The sequence below is a fragment of the Dipodomys merriami genome, unplaced genomic scaffold (genome assembly GCF_024711535.1).
Source record: "Dipodomys merriami isolate MVZ:Mamm:240054 unplaced genomic scaffold, mDipMer1.0.p SCAF_31, whole genome shotgun sequence".
NCBI classification, from domain to species: domain Eukaryota; kingdom Metazoa; phylum Chordata; class Mammalia; order Rodentia; family Heteromyidae; genus Dipodomys; species Dipodomys merriami.
The window spans coordinates 1,918,041-1,936,469 of NW_027204604.1; the positions used below are offsets into that span (position 1 = coordinate 1,918,041).

Sequence of the window (18,429 nt, forward strand, 5' to 3'; positions counted from 1 at the left end):
CAAGTGCGTTGAAGCTATCAGGCAACATGTATTGCTCTCCTGTAAGTAGGTCTGATAGTGTTAGGATGTGAGTTATAGTCAAGCATGAATGAAGACTAGTAACATTTTGGCTATTGTGATAATTTACTCATATACATGATTATTAATAATTTATCTTATATAAAAAGGATGCTTTGTGGAAAAATGTAAGATTGACTATGCTTTGTGTATGGCTTTTGTTTTTCTGTGCTTCTTTGTTAATCTTTCTAGTAACTAGAGTATAGTTAAATACTCTAGAATTAGAGATATGAGCTAGGCTAACTTGGGATAACTTTATTTTCACTCTGTAGCATCTTTATAATACCCTTCAAGAAATTAGTCTTAGCCAGGTGGGCTGGCTCACATCTGTAAACCTAGCTAGTCAGGAGGCTGAGAGCTGAGGATCATATTTCGAAGCCAGCCAGGCAGAAAAGTCCCCTTGAGACTCTATCTCCAATTAGGCATTCAAAAACCAGAAGTTGAGCTGTGGCTCAAAGTGGTAGAGTGCTAGCCTTGAGCAAAAGAGTTCAGGGACAGTGCCAAGGCCCTGAGTTTAAGCCCTACAACTGACCCCCCCCCAAAAAAAATCAGTTTTCATGGCAGGCCAAATGTTTTCACTGACCTTTTGGTCTTTCTATCTCACATTCTGCTTCAGATTGTGAAGCATTGTGGGGCATTGGAGATTGGTCCAACTCGATCTTGTATACGCTGGGGACTGAGGCCCAGAATGACTGAAATAATTTGACAGAGATCCTATAAGCTGATCTAAGAGAGGCTTTGCCAGTCCTGACTTGTTTTCCTATTATTTTAATCAGTAAAAGTAAAAATAAAACTTTCAAGAAATTCAAAATAGGGCAAAACATATCTTAAGAAATCTCAAAAAAAAAAAAACAAAACAAAGCAAAAAACCCCAACCAAAACCAAACCCCAGCCCCAACCCCCCACTATTACATTTAAAATAGCTTTCTTTATATTACAACTATGTACCTGCCTCCTCTCCACCTCTACTTTATCACAATATGCTACTCTGGTTAAATAATTTCACCTCTCCTCTGACTTGATTGATTTCTAGGGACTGTCGGAAATAAGCAGAAACAAGTGTGCAGCTAGCTTTTTTTCAGTTAAAAGGATGTATTTTGTGTAGCCTTTGCTACATAAGACTTTTCAAATTCTATCAAATTGGAAAGTGGCACCCTAGCTCTCTCCAAAGGGCAGTTGTGTGTCAATGAATGCATTGGAAGCTGCTTAATGAAAGCCACTGTGGTACTTGGCACTACGTTAGACAAACCAGAAAAGACAGAGGGGGGAAAATGCATAATTCCATTAGAAAGGAATTGGAAGGTGAAGAGGGATCAAAAAATAAGCCCCAGAAATAATTAGAGAGACCTGGCAAGCTCTATGTAATAGAGAACGTTGTGGACCAGTAAGAAGGGAGTGAGGGATACAACCAAGAACAATAAAAAGTCTTGTGGGCAAAGCAGGATTTGAACTTGGCCCTCACCGATGGATGGAATTTGAATAGCTGATAGAATTTAAGGAGGCAAAGAGAAGGACATTGAATGCTTAGGGAATCACACTGGAGTAGAGTTTAACTGCATGTTTGAGACAGGCAGTAAGTGGTCAGCCTGACTACTCTATGGGTGGATAAAATCAGTGGTTGGAAATAAGGTTGGTTGGTTATATAGATAGGTAAAATAGAAAGCTTGGTAATGAAAACTCATGGCACTTGAATTTAAATGTCAGTAGTGCAACTTGAGACACATTTCCTAACATTCCATGCCTCAATCTCTGTTAGTAAAGTATAGGATAGATCATAGTCTTCTTCTATCCTTGTAGAGATTTTATTAAAGTTATAAGTTCTAAGTACAATTAAGGTTTAGAACATCGCCTGGCATGTGTTCAACCCACCTTAGTATGAACTTTTACAGTTTAGTTTGGTTAGGAAGTTGAACTGAACCTCTGTAACAATATTTACTATTATATTTAAGGTGCAACCCAGAAAATAGACACTTGAAAATAATGTGATTGGAACTTGAATAAGCAAGAGATGCATTCTTCAGCAGAGCTGGATTTAGAGAATCTTGGTTCAGAAAGTGTCTATTCTGACTGTGTGTGAAGCATATGAAAACTCTTGCCTCTATTCTGTGCTGGTTGATCAAACTTCTCACCCCCCTGGGAAGGAAACCCCTTGGCCTTCTACCTTGGTGTGTAGATGGGTAACAAACAACATGGACAGCATTTGTCTAAAAAATAAAATTAGATTTCAAAGGATTAAAGTTAGTCAACTTTTTTTTTTTTTGTCAGTCATGGTGCTTGAATGCAGAGTCTAGTCACTGTCCCTGAACTCTTTTGCTAGCCCTCTACCACTTTAAGCCACAGCTGCACTTCCAGCTTTTGAGGAGTTAATTGGAGCTAAGCATCCCAAGGGACTTGTCTGCCTGGACTGGCTTCCAACCAAGATCCTCAGATCTCAGCGTCCTGAGTAGCTAGGATTATAGGCGTGAGCCCCAGTGCCAGGCTTGTTAGTCAACATTTTATGCCCTTACCTCCGCATCCCCCTCTTCTATAGTTTTTTTCAGGGGCCAGTTTTGAGGTTAAATAAATAAAAATAAAAAGCCAGACTGAATATCAATGAGAACCTCTTGGATAGTTTCTGGAATGTTACCAAGAGCATTTAGAGATGGCTCCCCCAGCCGGCATTCTGAATAGGCTCTTACCTCTTTGGAACCATTGGCTCTCATAATCTCTAGACATCAATAGGAATATACCAGCTCATCCTTCTAGGGTTCCAGAGAGACTGACTGAGTAGCTGAGCCAGAGGAGCCCTGACCAATTGTCAAGGGTAGAGAGACAGCGCTCAAGTCTTGGGACCTGGCCATTAGTCAATAGTTCTCTGACCCTCTTAGTCTACTTCAGCCAGGCATTTCTCCAATTCTGATTGTCTGGCCTTTGCATAATTACAGTGTCGTCCCTATGGGATTTTGCTCATGATTCTTGGACTGTGACTTGAAAGGGAAAAGACCCAACAAGTAACTCACAATTTTTCATTAAACTTAGCTGACCTCATAAATAGACCAACTCTCTTCAAACCTGCGGCAACAGAGATGATCTTGTGTGAGTTAAAAAGTTTCCTTTCAGTCGGCCCTGCTTCTCACATAGTACATTCTGCCGCTCTGTTGTATATTTTGCAACCCAGGCTTCTGCTGTCATGTTTTAGGAATTTGAAACCGGTAGGGGACATTTGACTTTACCAGTACGTGATGGTGCCCAAGGTCAACCTCAGGCCTGAGACAAAAAACAAAACAAAACAAAAACACTACCACCACCATATTTTTAGCTTATCTGTTATTCCAATGAGTAACTAGTGATAAAGAATTGTAAAGTATTTACAAACCTAGTGCTAGATATTTATTGTTCACAAACCTATACACATGGCACATATCATGTAGACAATATTATGATGAAGAGAAGTTACATAAACCACACTGGTGGACAAATAACACCAAGAAAATGTAAAATGAAGTCACCTGAACTTTACTTGTCATTGTGAGCCCACTATCTAAAATACCATCTCATGTTTGCAGAAACAACAACACTCTTAAGAACTATTCTTGGGCTCAATTCTACTCAGCCTAGAAAACATACTTATAAAAATAACAAATACAGTAAATAACCAGCACTACTCTATGTGGATTAAAAAATAAAAAGTTTCTTTGCTGCTGTTGGTGTGCTGAACGAATGAATGAATCAAAGAGGAACTGGTTATCTATCCTCTTTGCCCTTTCCCAACTCCCCTGGTGGTGGGTGAATGCAGGGCAACCTCCACCCCCATCATCTTCTGATGTTAGGCTCCCCCCTTAAATATGGGCCTGGATTTCCCCCTCTCTGTTCCTATCTTCCCTGCCCCCTCCCCATTTTTTAAAAAGGCCTTAAAGAAAAAAAAAATCCGTGGGAGACGAAAATAGCTCCAGTTGCAAGAGGCCTACAAGCACCAGGGAATGCAACTGAGAGGCGCCAGTCAGCATGAGGGTTGAGCCCTGGGTGGATGCGCCAGGCTGTCTTGCTGCCGATTTTCTGCCTAGGCCCGGTGGGTAGCTGGGAAAATGGTTTTACAGGGTTGGGAGGTGGGTTGGGGAAACTGAGGGGTGGGGGTGGTGGGGGAGGAAGTATTTTATAATCCAAGGTATGGAGAGCCTTAGCATTCAGGCTGAGGTGGGGATGGGGGGGGGTCTCTTCCTTTCCTTTCTGTCTACTTCCCTTCACTCCCCCCTACATTTTTTTTTTCTTTTCAAATTTATTTTGCCCAGGCGGGGACTGGCGACAGTCAAAAGGGAGCAGTTGGCACTGAATGTCACCCTGAAGGTAAAATGAAAGACAAAAGATGAACGCATGCTTGCTTTGCTTTTCCAGCGACTGCTGCAGCAGCAGCAGCAGCGGCGGCGGAGGGGAGCAGCAGGATTTAAGGGGGTTGGGGAATCATACACACACATCCACACACACACACACACACACCCCACTCACAGAATACACACACACACCCAGAGGCGTCAATTATGCAAACGCAATAACGCGATCCAATCATGACTGTGCCTGGCATGTATTATTATTATTCTTCATGTAGAAAAAGGGAAACAACTATAGAGCCAGAGAGGTTTATTTATTTTTAACAGAAAAGAGAGGGAGAGAGACAGGCAGAAACGCATGCAAACAGAAACGTGCACATACCACGCAGCCACCCGAGGAGAGCGTGCAGCCTCTCTCTTCTTCTGCCAAGTTATCATTGAGAAAACAGACGGGCATCATGACGTCCCGGGTCACAGGGAGTGCGGACCGACGCTACCAAGAGAAAAGGGAGGCGCCTCTGCGCTCCGGCTAGCCGCGGGCGCCCCTCTGCCCCTCGCAGCCCGGCTTGGTGAGTGCACGGCCGCTCGGGACGCGGACCTCGGGGGCCAGGCCGGCCCCGAACCTGCGGAGGCGCAGCAGGAGGCCGTGTCCTTGGCGGCGGAGGGCCGGCCAGCACCCCCTCGCCTGCTAAGGTCGCGGGAGCCCAGTGAAAAGGAGGCGTGTGTGAGCTTGCAATGTTCCTGCATGAGGACAGGGGAGGGGTGGGTGGGTGAAGGGGTGGAGGGGGGGGGAGAGGGGGGTGTTGTAGACTTTCATAGCCAAAGAAACCGGCCTGGGCTTCTTTAACCAAAGAAAAAAGAAAGAAAGAAAAGAAAAAAAGAAAAAAAAGAAATCTCTCCCCTCACCTCCCCCTCCTCTTCCCCCCCTCCCACCCCAACGACTCACCTGATTAACCCACTGCAGTTCTGACCCATGCCAAGGTAACTAACTGCTCCACATCCCCCTCACCAACATCTGGAGACAGACATTGGTGTGTGGGGGGGGCATTCTCTCATTTGCCATCCTGGGTGAAATCTCGGTTGCTGACTTTCCCCTCCATCCCCTCCTCCCCCTCCTCTACCCCCCCTCCCCCTCCACAACCCCTTCCCTCCTCTCTCCCTTCACTTGCTGCTTACAGGCTCTTTGGAAAAGCAAAGAGAAGAAAAAGAAAGAAAGAACACAAAAAGCAACCCCTCTCTCAATAACACAATCATAAGTACAGCCTGACGCTTGTAGACTTGTTTGACCATGACTACAAAAACAAAAACATAAACAAAAACAACCAAAAAAAACCCCCACCCCCAAACAAAACTGTTAGGGGTGTGTGTGTGTGTGTGTGTGTGTGTGTGTGTGTGTGTGTGTGTGTGTGTGTGTGTGTGTGTGTGTGTGTGTGTGTGTGTGCTAGAGACACTGAGGAATTCTCATTGCAATTAGATTTGTTCTTTTTTCAACACCCCTCCCATCCCCCCTTTTCTGGTTTAGAGACTTCAATGCTTTAGTAAAGTACTAAAGAGTGAGTCAGAGTTAGAAACCCCGAATGGGGAAAGCTCAGGGACAGTGGGGACCCTAGGGCCTGGGGTCCTCCTGGGAGAGGGTGGTGCCAGGAGTTGATATTGCCTGTCATAGGCTGGAAAAAAACTCCTGATGATGACTGCTTCTGAGTCCTAGGTGTCTCCCTCCTGTCCTCTATGCCTCTTTCCTCTGTCTCCCCAATGCTTTCACCTTCTCCAGAGACTCGCTGAAGTTGCCCAGAGGTCATTGGACCATCTCTAAGTATTTGAAGCCTACCCTGTCTGCCCGTCAAGTCTGTCAGAGCTCTTGCAGAAAGAGTCTAGGGGCATCTTCTACCCCCTCCCCCATCCCCCTCCTCCCTTTGGTGATGGGAGATCAGGGAGAAAGACAAAAGAGGGTAAAGCTCCCCTCCTCCCTTCCTCTTCCCTAGCTGCAACCTCCTCCCCACCCCTCCCCAATCTCAATGAATAGTTCTAGAAAAGAGTTCAGAAAGGCCTAGAGAACTCCCCCTGTCCCCTCTTGCTGTGGAATGATTATGCATGTGTGTGTTTATTTATTGTGCTTGCTTGGGTTATGTTGTGAATTGCCACATGGGTCTGATCCTAGGGAAGTATGTTTGTTGTGTTCCTTTGCAGTATTAGAACCAGAGGCTGGTGCAGTAAGACTCACACAGAGAGAAAGCAAATGATTTGGGCTAACCTAAGTCCCTAAGCCAAGGTCAAGGTTGAAAAGATCACTCTCATATCACACTCCTTACACCCCCCCTCCCGTTCCCCCACCCTGAAAAAAAAGAAAGAAACGATATTCTCAGCATATGGGTTAAGAAAAGCAAGTTAGGTTTATATATGACTTCCCATTACTTTCAAGACCTTCATTCTTAATATTTTTGAGTAAAGATCAAGCAACCAGTGTGTTTCAGAGAAGCTGAATGACATGGTCTAGTTTTGAAGAGAAACTCCCCTTTGTGTTTTCACACTGCCCAAAGACCATTAAAAGGAGAGAGTGTTTTGAAAATACCCAAAGTCAGAAGCAGCCTGCCAGAGAAAAAGTCAGAAATGTCTCAGGAAGGGAGTGGATTGGGGAGTATCCTGGGTCCTTGTCCTCCTCCTCCTCCTTCTCCTCCTCCTCCTCCTCCTCCTCCTCCTCCTCCTCCTTTTCTGTTGTCCAGTAGAGTCAACGTTATCATAATGAGTTAACCAACCTGAGAAACAATTCTGTCATTATGGGAAAGAGAGGGAAATTTGAACAGTTTTCAAATGTGAGCTGAGGGATGAATGGTTGTCAGAAAGCTCAGTGAGCACAGATGGAAGATAAAGGTACTTTGATGAGCTTTCTTTCCCTTCAAATATGAAAAGAACCAACTACCTAAAAAGACAGGCCTAGGAGATCTCTCAAACATGTGTATGGCATGGCTTTGTGTTATGTTTCCTAAAGCAGTTCTCATAACTCTTTAAACTTGTGTCACAGAGAATTGAACGTGTATATATTGAGAATGGTATCATATTGCATACCAACCTGTTCGTTGGTTAGGGTGATGAAGTGCATAAAAGATGGTTTCTTTCCTTTAATAAATCAAAATACCATGTAAATCTTTATATAGGTCATATATGGAAAGGCAAGGTGCTTGTTTTTTTTTTCTTAAGGGGAATTGTCTGGGGAGTTTCTGATGGGTGGTATTTTAACAAGGCAGAGCAGGTCAATTGATTGGGTTTCTGTATGTGTGCCACTCAATTTATTCTGTACAATTTTCCCCCAAATTAAAAGGTTACCAAAGTACCATGTTTCCATCTCCAACCAAGCACCACCATTTAGTACCCTAACAGTATTTCAAGATTCAGCAATTTTGAGATAATTCATCTTTTGTTTTGGGTTCTGAATTTGAATCTACATAGGAATAGTAGTTGGGTAAGATAGGGTATAACTAGCCACACAGACAGCTGAAGAGCTCCCATAAATGGCTTTTGAGAAAAATAGCATGGCTGTTCTCGATAACCTTGTTTACAGGGACATTTCAGTTGCAGCTAGGTTTTTAGCAAGAGTCTGTCAGAGAGAATGGGTTTATGTTTGAAATTGATCCTAAGTGGCTCTTTCTGCTGCTTCACAGACTGGTTATGCACCTTAGCTAAACACTCAAGGCTCAAAAACTCAAAGTTGTGTTTTTTGTGTGTTGTTTTTGATATCCCATGACTTGGGCTAATACAGACAAATCCATGGATAAGAGTGTCACAGGAGAGGCGATTATTTATGAGGTCCTGTTGTTTACACATGTGTCAAATAAGTAGCTTTAGTTTCTGTCTTCCATTTTAAAATGGTCTGAGTGCTTGATTTTTCAATGGGAAGAGACTCATTTTCAAGGGGGTTATAGTATTCCTTAGAAGATGGATTTATGGCTTCAAACACCTATTAAAACTAGTTTCATCTAAGTAAAAGGACTTTATGATAAAATGCGGAAATTTTGCCAGTTGTTTCAAAATTGTTGCAAAACTGTTGGAATAGAAAGATTTTGAGGGAAATGCCAAAAGCCACATTAATGAAGAAAAACACTGTTGAGATACCTTTGAATAATAGATAGGAGATGTAATGGTCAACCACAGGATAAAATTTTTACACAGTATTTTTATGGCTCTAAATCGGCTGCATTGTAAACTAAGCTTACTACTCTATTAAGTCATTATACTTTTCAATTATTTAACACTGCTGGCCAAGCTATCTTCTGTGGTCTTTTTCTATACACATCAGAAATGATATGTACAATCATAATTGCTTATTGTTAGCATGAGGACTTTGCTACAGGGATTTATTTTTAACTTCTAGGGACAAATGTTATGAAGGTGCAGAGAGGAAAAAAGAAAGGCATGGAAATAATTCGAGCTCTGTGAAGTAGGGAAGGCTACTGAAATATGCCTAATACAATCTGAGTGATTCTTGCTAAGAAACCTTGACAGTATCTGCCTTCTAGGTACTGTGCATTTGGAAATACTCTATCTCTATTTAAATGTAGATCTTCAGTTCTCTCCAGGGAATGGTTGGTGAATGCTTCTGAACCAACACCTGAAAATGTCTCCATGAACAATAGAATCTGTCATTTTGAAATAATGATTACCAAGTATCATAATATTGTGATATTATATTCATGTGAAATACCTTCCTAAAGTCAAAATAATGTACTGGGCTCTTTTGTGCAAACGAAGACATTTTCTCGTCTTATTTTGTTGCCAACTGGTTACAGCTGGAAAAATATGGCTTTTCTATTTCTTTTATTATTATCTTTAAGTAGTTGTACAAAGGAGTTGACATTTAAAAAAAAAGTTTATGAATACACTATATCTTGATCAGTGTCACACCTTTCAACATTCTCACCCATCCCTCCCATGCACACTCTTTCCCTTCCACTTCTCAACTTCATAGGATATACACTGAATTCTTGGCTGCATTATCTTCCTTTTCCTCTTCATTTGTCTATCCCTTTCCCCTTGACTCCACCCTCCCCTTTTGAGTACCTACTTCCTGGTATCTTATTTTGCTCTACAGAAAGAATAATAGTATGCCATTTGTAAAGAAATGGAAAAACTTGGAAAAAATGATGTTAAGTGAAGCATCTCAGGCTAGAGAAACAAAAAATCCATGTTTCCCTGTAAATGTGGAAGCTGCATGTAGCTTATAAACTCATAAGTAAATATGTTGAGTGGTATGCAACTGTATCCAAATGCATTAACTGAAATACAGTAGGTTAAAGGGAGATCTCAAATAATGTAATTCTTAGAAAGCCAGAATATATTTGGTTTTTGATTGACATCCAGGAAAGTATAGGATGGGGGTAAAGTTCCATGTGCTCTGTTGCTGGCAAGTCAGGGTGGAGAGGATGCTGTAGGAGACTTCAAGGATCTTTTTTGAGAAAAGTCTTGTTAAGATTACTTTGAGCTTAGTTTATAGTGGTCCTTGGTATGGACCTAATGGTAATAATAGTAAGGAGAGCCATCTTGAAGTGGTAGGGGGCTTCTTTTAAGAGGTTAAGGATCTCATAGTATTTTGAAATGGAATGGCAATATACAGTCTTTTTAGCTCTAGTCTCTCAGGTTTGAGAAATTGGAAAAGTCTTTGCAAATCTTTACGTACAAAGAATATGATCTCGATACAAATGCCTGTGATAATCTCCATGTCCTTATCACTTAGACAAGGAGGTTTCTCTAAGATATTATCCTCTTAGACATTATATAACCATTCATTTATTTAACCTTGATTATTTCCAGTTATGAAAGGCGACCTCTTCCTTATCTTTCCTCTTCTTCAGTATTGGGTATAAATCTCTCCCCCCCCAACCCCCCACCCCCCGCCAACTAGTCTCCCTTAGACATGCACAGCATCTACAGATGCTTAATTGTTTATTTCTAACACGATACTTGGTACTTGTAATATTGGGGAAGCACTACTGGTTGTTTTTGGTTAAGCTTGTATCTCTATTACTATTATGATGAATGTTTTGTTCATTTAGACAAGATAATAATTGTAGTTGCCACTAGAAAGAGTTGAATATATTTGGGTTCTCTGTGATAGAATGCAGAATATTGAAGATTCAGAGATATTTCCTTATGGATACTCACAGCTTTTTCAAATGGCACATTTGCTAAAGTAAATAACCTGGATTGGCCTCTAAAAAGGAAGCTAACTAATGAGCTTGCTTATTTCTCTTTCTGTATATAAACAGATTATCTTGCTAAGTTGGAAAAATATGTATGTCCTACAGTGATTTTTGAGTGTCTAAAAGATTCAAGTTGAGAATGCCAACAAGATATGAAGCATAGAAAAAAATCTTACATGTTTATTCTAATACATACTAAGGTAGTAGGATAAAGGAGCATTTCAAGTTATCTGTTACCAGAGTGGCCCATTTACATTCAGTCTCACTTTAAGATATATTAGATTAATAAGTCTGACTTTATGACTAATATAATTTATGTTCACATATACCTATTTTTATTAGCACAATTATAGATGGTGAAGCAAATTTCCATATATGTTAAATACTAACAGGAAGAATAACTAACATTTGTATAGTGAGTTACAGTTTATAATCATACATCATGTATAAAGTGTTCTTGGGAAGAATATTTATTATACTTTCTTAAGAAAGCAATCACTTTTTACAATGTAAACATTATATGAGAAGAGATTCATTTCTCTTGTTTCCTTTCTTTTCCTTTTTTTCTCTTTCTTCTCATTTTCTTCTTTCCTTCCTTAATGGGAAAAATAATCTAATGACTTTTGTTGGGGCTATAGCATGTGTGCATAATTGCTCATCATATACTTCTGTGGAAGGAGATAAAACAAGCAATCCTACATGATTTTGGGAATATATCTTCTGCTCCCCAGTGTTCTTGAGGGAAATGTAAGGTTGCAGAAATCATTTCATGCCCTGTATGATTTCAAACATAAATCAGGAAAATTGTTAGCAAGTTATAGCTCTTCTTAGAGACTGTAGCTATTGTGTTATAGTAAACACAGGCTATATATTTTTCCAAGTTATTATGTGTGTGGAGAAATCTAAAGTTGTCTATTTAGATGAGCAGTTTCATTCAGTTATTAGAAAATCATTTTCTAGGTAGTATGAACATTTATTTTCTGAAGGGTACAAAATTGGAACATCATACCAGATGATCCTTTGGACCAATCACCAACAGAGTTACAAATCTGCTCTTTATAGCTAATGTATATACAACTAGATGTTGGTCTTTGGCTAAAGGTTAGTCATAATGCATCTGGGTCAACTTGGTAGTAAGATGTGGGCAGCTCTCATCAGAGAACTGTAGTGAACCCTTGGTATTTCCTTTCTAAAATTCAGGGGATACCTAGATAGTATCTAACTTATATTACCCCATGTGATTCTGAATGAAGCAATTGGTTGATACTGAATCAACCAATGAATGAACTCCCAGATTTCAGTTCTATATAGTAATTACTTACATTAGTACGGGGTTATGCCATCACTAGAGAAAGCAGCACAGAGAGAAGTAAACAAGCTCAGATTGAGTTATTTGGTGGGAAAGCTTCATGATGTTTAGACAGTTAAGTTTGCATTCAGATTTTCCTTTGCAGATCAATTATCAGATATTCAAAACACACACTTTTCTTACAGAAAACAATCTTAAATGCTGATTACTTTCCTGAGCTAGATCATAAAAGCCTGTTGTTACTTACTGGAGTGAAATATTGTATTATCAGTGATAAACGAAATGTAAAGAACAGTTCTATTATGATACAAGTGATAGGCATAGCATAAACACAGTAAAATGGAACAATAGTTCATCACTAATCTAGAGCAGGAGGCTTGATGTTGGAGAGAATGAACACATAAGACATAACTGGAAGTTGTAAAGACAAGTGCAAACTATTGCAGTAGCTCAAAGGACTTTCTTCCTTCCTTCCTTCCTTCCTTCCTTCCTTCCTTCCTTCCTTCCTTCCTTCCTTCCTTCCTTCCTTTCTTTCTTTCTTTCTTTCTTTCTTTCATTCTTTCTTTCTTTCTCTCTCTCTCTCTCTCCCTCCCTCCCTCCCTCCCTCCCTCCCTCCCTCCCTCTTTCTTTTCTTTCTTTCTTTCTTTCTTTCTTTCTTTCTTTCTTTCTTTCTTTCTTTCTTTCTTTCTTTCTTTCTTTCTTTCTTTCTTTCTTTCTTTCTTTCTTTTTCAGGATTTTTAGCCAGGTGCTAGAGGCTTTCGCTTATAATCTTAGCTGCTTAGGAGGCTGAGATCTGAGGATCACGATTCAGTGTTAGCCTTGGCCAAAAAGTCCATGAGGTTTTTTTTTTTTTTTTGGTCGGCCGTGGGGGCTTGAACTCTGGGCCTGGGCACTGTCCCTCAGCTCTTCAGCTCAAGGAGAGCGCTCTACCACTTGAGCTACAGCGCCACTTCCGGTTTTCTGGTGGTTTATTGGAGATAGGAGTCTCATGGTCTCTCCTGCCAGGGCTGGCTTTGAACTGCGATCCTCAGATCTCAGCCTCCTGAGTAGCTAGGATTACAGGCGTGAGCCACCAGCGCCTGGCGTCCATGAGATTTTTATCTCCAGTTAGCTAGCATGAAGCCAGAACTGGAGGTGAGGCTCAAGTGTACCAGCTCTCAATGAAAAAGCTGGAAGCTCAAGGTCTAAGTTCAAGACCCAGTACTGATACACACACTGATACACACAAAAATAGGTGGCTTTTCTTTCCTGTGAACTGATGAAACATTAGCACCATGGCTCTTATTTCAGCAATGTGCTAAGATTTGGTGTTTGTCACCCAAATTCATTGATACTGAAGAAAAATGAAGATGGGAAATTGATTATCTGAAGTCAATGACTCAGAAGTTAGAGGTGTGTGTGTGAGAGAGAGAGAGAGGGACAGGGGGGGTGGAGTGAAGAGAGAAGACAGGAGAGAGACAGTTTGTGTGTGTGTGTGTGTGTGTGTGTGAGAGAGAGAGAGAGAGAGAGAGAGAGAGAGAGAGAGAGAGAGAGAGAGAGAGAGAGAGAGAGAGAGAGAGAGAGAGAGAGAGAGTTTGGCTGAGCTGTGGGATGTGAAGCCAAAAATCTCAGAGAAAAACTCAGAGGAAAACTAGGTTGGTGTATAAATTCTCCCTGAAGGGAAGGTAGCGTGTGTTATGTGGAAAAGTTTGGAAGTAGGTTTCCAGTTTTCATCCCCAAATCTCTGCTGAGCCACTTACTGCCTGTGTGGTTTGGGGAACTTATTTAACTCTCTAAACTTTTCACATCTGTAAACATGTGATGACAGAAGTCATGAGCTTCTTAAGGTGGTTGTGAGAGTGGAGATAGCTTCTTGGCTGTGAAAATACTGATAAACTATGAAGTCATTTGGTTCAATGTAGGTGGTGAGCAGACCCCACTGAGTCAGTCAGGTCTTTGCACTCACCACCACTGGCCATTCCCAGGACAGTTTATTTCACTCCTGAGTGGGCTTTGGTTGCCTATTTCTTGCTCGCTGTTGAAACAAGCACTGTAGTAGGCACTTTACACATTATTTAGGGAAGAAACATGAAGCAGGAAACACTGTACAGGTGGACAGTTGAAATAGAAGACATTCCAAAGGCTTGGGTATATGTGTGTGTATGATATATAGATATAGATGATATATACACATATCATATATCACAATATATACACATATCATCTATATCTACATATCAGATCTATCCAAATGAAATCTACTTGGAATCTGTGTAGGTGCTCTGCTCTTATTCACAAGATAATGATCAACAAAAGTTTATACTAAGTTTATGTTAAGCCTAGAGAGTGAGAGAATCTAGCAATCAAGGGATGATTTGGGCTCAAGTTTGAATTTAAATGTCAATATTTAATCGTCTTTACCAACAAAACCCACCAGATCCTCAATGTACAGAATACGTGCTAGACAATTGAATAAAATAATATTTGGAAGGTTTGGTCATGAGTAAGTGTTAAGAACTTGGACACACATGATTGTTTTAGAAATGACCAAAGAGACAGTTTGAGGGCAGGAAGCCCACAAGTAACCATCACATCTTCCCTTATTAATGGTTCTGTCTGCCTATGAGGTTGATCATAGGTAGTATGGTCCATCAAGATTGAGTTTCTTTTTAATCTAGGAAAATTTATTCAACTTCTAATATGTGGAACATCATGCTAGAGAATACAAAGCAATTTCAAAATTCAGTCCAATATTACTTTTAAGTACACACATGCACATACATGCCATTATGTTGATAGGATACAATTCAGAGGATTGGGCATGTAGGTTAGTGGTTGAGTTTTTGCTTAGGTTGGCTGAGCTGTTTTAAAATAAGATGTAAGTATAGGATTATACAAACTGTCAATGCTATGCTATGTAGCTAAAAAGATACAAGTATAGAATTATGCAAACTGTCAATGCTATGTAGCTAATCATGTAGATACTTTAAACAGGACTTGTGAGAATCAGAGAGCTTCATTTGATATTCAGGTTGCAATTTACTAGCCATGCAACTCCCCCCCCCTTTTTTGGGGGGCCAATTCTGTGGTTGAAACTCAGGGCCTGGGCTGTCCCTGAGCTTCTTTTACTCAAGGCTAGTGGTTAACACTTGAGTTCTGTCACTTCCAGCTTTTTTTTCTGAGTAGTTTATTGGAGATAAGGGTCTCATAGACATTCCTGCCCAGGCTGGCTTCGAACTGTGATCCTCAGATCTCAGCCTCTCAGCTACAGGTGTGAGGCACCAATGCTTGTCATGCCTTCTGTTGGTTTGTTTTAATTTATAAATTGGATGTAGCTTCACGTTGTTTTTAACTCCCTTCCCCTGTACCCTGTGCTAGGGATAGAGACTAAGGCCTAGTGAACCTTAAATAAGCACTCATAATAACACACATAGCATCAACACCAAGAAAGAACACTTGAAAATGTTTTTAGGTTTACAATGGGAAGAAACAAGGGTAGGCCTGGCACTTGTGGTCTTGAACTTGAGGCTAGATGCCATGGCATAATTGAGCCCCCGTTACCTGAGAGTCTGTCTGGCCCTGAGAGGAGGCTCAGGAAAAGTTAGTAAATGCAGCCGTGCCAGGCACACAGTCAGTTTGCAACGTATGCTATTGTTTACAGTTCTACAAAATGTCTTATATGGTAACTTGATTATCTCCATCATACAGGAGAATAAATGGAAGTTTGATGTTATTAACCAACTCCCAACCTGGAACAAGTGGAATAGTGGAGTCGTAGGAGGAAAGGAAATCTTTCTGACATCAGAGCCCATACACTCACTATTCCTTACAAGATGTGGGCTTTCAATGTAAGGAAGCCAGCGTCATTCCTGGACAACAGTGTGGCCAAAATATGCAGGGAAGAGTCTGCATAGTTCACCAGGTGCCCAGATAGCTTCTGAACTTGCTCTTAGATGAGGAGGGGAACAAGGCCTTGAGCTCCTGACACATTTCACTGTGGCCTCCTGCCCCATGAAGCAACATGTGCAAGAATGAATACAAATCCCATACAATGGGCCATCCTTTAGACTTATCATAGGGGCTGCAAAGAAGGGAAGGAGAGCAAGGAAGGATGTCGTGAACCAATGGCTAACATTAAGTTCATTATCCATGTTAGCACCCCTACCCCCTGACTGTCATGATTCCTTCACATTTCACCCCTGCAGATAGCAAGGGATTGAATTTTTCTTTTCCATCTTAAGGATGATAGACAGAAACGATGTTCCTGCTGGCCAGAATTTCCATGTTCTTCATTGTCTGTCCACCAGTGCTAGGTATTCTTGTTGGCTCACTGAGTGAGTCTCTTGGAATGTAATGCTATAGTCACCCCTGATTATGATGAACGGTAGTATAATGGCCCTAACCAATGGTCATGATCAGACTCCAGCCCTGAATTGGACGACATACTGCAGAATTTGGGACAACGTGACCCCATATTATCTAATGTTGCCTTTGGTTTATTTCTAAGCCACATCAGAGGAAGCCAGCGTAGAAAGGTTTCTGAGAGAAGCAGGGAGATACACTTTATTGTTCACATTTGGCTAACACATGGTAGATCAGAGAAGGAAAGACAATCTACCTTTAAGAGAAATAAGTCCAGGGAATGGCTTCCGCTGTTGCCCAAGTCTAGCCGGTGACCTTGTTTGGTTTCTCTGGGAGCACTGCGCTACCATCCCCTGATGAAGGCTGGTGGTGGGGAGACAGACTTTCCACACTTCTCCCTGACCTGTGGTGAGTCTGCTGTGCTGAATTGTGTGAAGTTGTCAAAGGTTGCTCTGCATTCCAGCCCTTGGCACCGGCCCCGCTGAAATGTGATGCCATTGGTTTTCAGTAAAGATTCCTTTCTGCAGGGCTGCAAACACAGATCAGCTGCTACTGTGTCTATACAACCAGGGAGCAAATCAACCAGCACATTTCAAGCAACCTTTTTAACCCTGAGACTTTCCAAGATCTCCTCTTCACACAGGAAGTTTCTCTCTTCTCTGTTGTCAGATTTAGCACTGAGCTCTTGTCATCAGATCCGAGCTAGGCTCCCTGCTGCATAGTATAGAGTGGCTTCCTTGAAACACATTTGTCCTTGAAACTGCACCAAACTCTTGGAAGAACCCAGAACGTGTAAGTATGTGTGATTTTGAGGCAGCAATAGTAGAGGGCAAAGCTGCAATCAAGCAGTAGACAATATCCGATTAGCAGTGCAGGAGAGATTTTTTTTTCCGACGTTATGTTACATTCATTTTCAATTCGTTCTGAGGAAACAAATCAATTCTAGCTTCTGATACAGTGACTTTGCAGTAGATGGGGTTGTAATATGTGAGCTTTAACTATTTGTTGTTCTCATGGAGCCTTTAGATGTTGACTTGTGGATGATGATGGTGGACATGAAACTGTAAAACTTCTACGATTTTTATTAGAAATTATAATTGTTGGGCATGTCCATCTTGAGAAACAAGTTAGCTTTTTTTTGGGGGGGGGGTGGAATTTTCTTTTTAAAATTAACCGTAGATAAACTCATGGACAATAGGCTGAGTTTGTTACTGTGCTTGCTCTCCATAAAGCATATTAGTTTGCAGTTTTAATTTACTCCTGAAGAACATTCCTCTGAGATTCTTTTTGTCTTAATTGAATCCTACTCAGTGCTGTTTGTGTGGTGTTTTACTGTTGTGTATGTGTCTGTTTAAGTTACTTTGCCAGGGACTGTGGTCTGGTTGAACCTGTGTTTAGATTTTAAACCCATTTAGGTAAAATCAATGCTCAGAGGATTTTGGGAGGTGGTGGGGTTTGTTTGTTATCGGTGGTCGTATTACCCCTGAAAGCCTGTGAAAGACACAATATGAACGGCTGTCATTTGTAGACCCCAGACTAAAACAATCTCAGGCTCTAAGTCAAATGTCCACTTCTATAACTCCAACCAGTAAATGCCCATGCCCCCTTTCTATCAATTTTTAATATGCAACAATACTTATGTTTATGAGATTAATTTCTCTCAGATTAGTCTGATTGATAGCTGGATTGTGGTTTCTTAAGAGCTTGCTCCCTGAAACCCACAGCAGAGCTGCATTCCATTTAACTAGTGAATGTAAAAACGGGTAACCATGGATTCAGCCACTAACTGCCAGTGAAATGACTTGTTGTAAACAATACAAATGAGCCAGGAGAGCAGAGGCAACCAGACATGAAATGATTTTAATAGAAATTACGGTAAAAGGTCATGTGATTTGGTATCCGCTTCTGTTCAGTTTTAAAGGGAAAGACTTTCTTTTCTCCCTCCCTCTCCCCCCCCCCCCCCATTTACCTATTTCCAACTAACCCAAGTAGATATCACAGCAAACTTGGCAGGCAGGTTCCTTGCTACGCTTGCATGAAAGATGGCCCATGTCATTCTGAGCAAAGTGTGGCAGACTTGTGGGTTTTCACTGACTGGTAAGTACCTTTATTTTAGAAATTAAGCAAAAAGGAAAAGAAGAAGTCTGAGTATTGCAGAGCTTTCTTTTAATTTTTGTCTTAAAATGGAAGGTCATGTTAATTGTGTACCAGAAGTTCTCAGGCCTAA

The 18,429-nt window shown here is 41.1% G+C and overlaps 1 protein-coding gene across 7 annotated transcripts in view; it reads left to right on the plus strand.

Moving 5' to 3' along the window:
- The window catches only part of Esrrg (estrogen related receptor gamma), a 612,729-nt gene that overhangs the window by 39,171 nt on the left and 555,129 nt on the right, over positions 1-18,429 (plus strand). Inside the window, exons 1-2 of one of the 7 annotated variants that reach the window (XM_070041492.1) lie at positions 1,842-4,105; positions 4,326-4,380. The exons of 4 other annotated variants lie outside the window; for them this stretch is intronic. The gene's annotated coding sequence lies outside the window, so the exon portion shown is untranslated. 2 more of the 7 variants (XM_070041495.1, XM_070041491.1) reach the window with 2 other exon arrangements.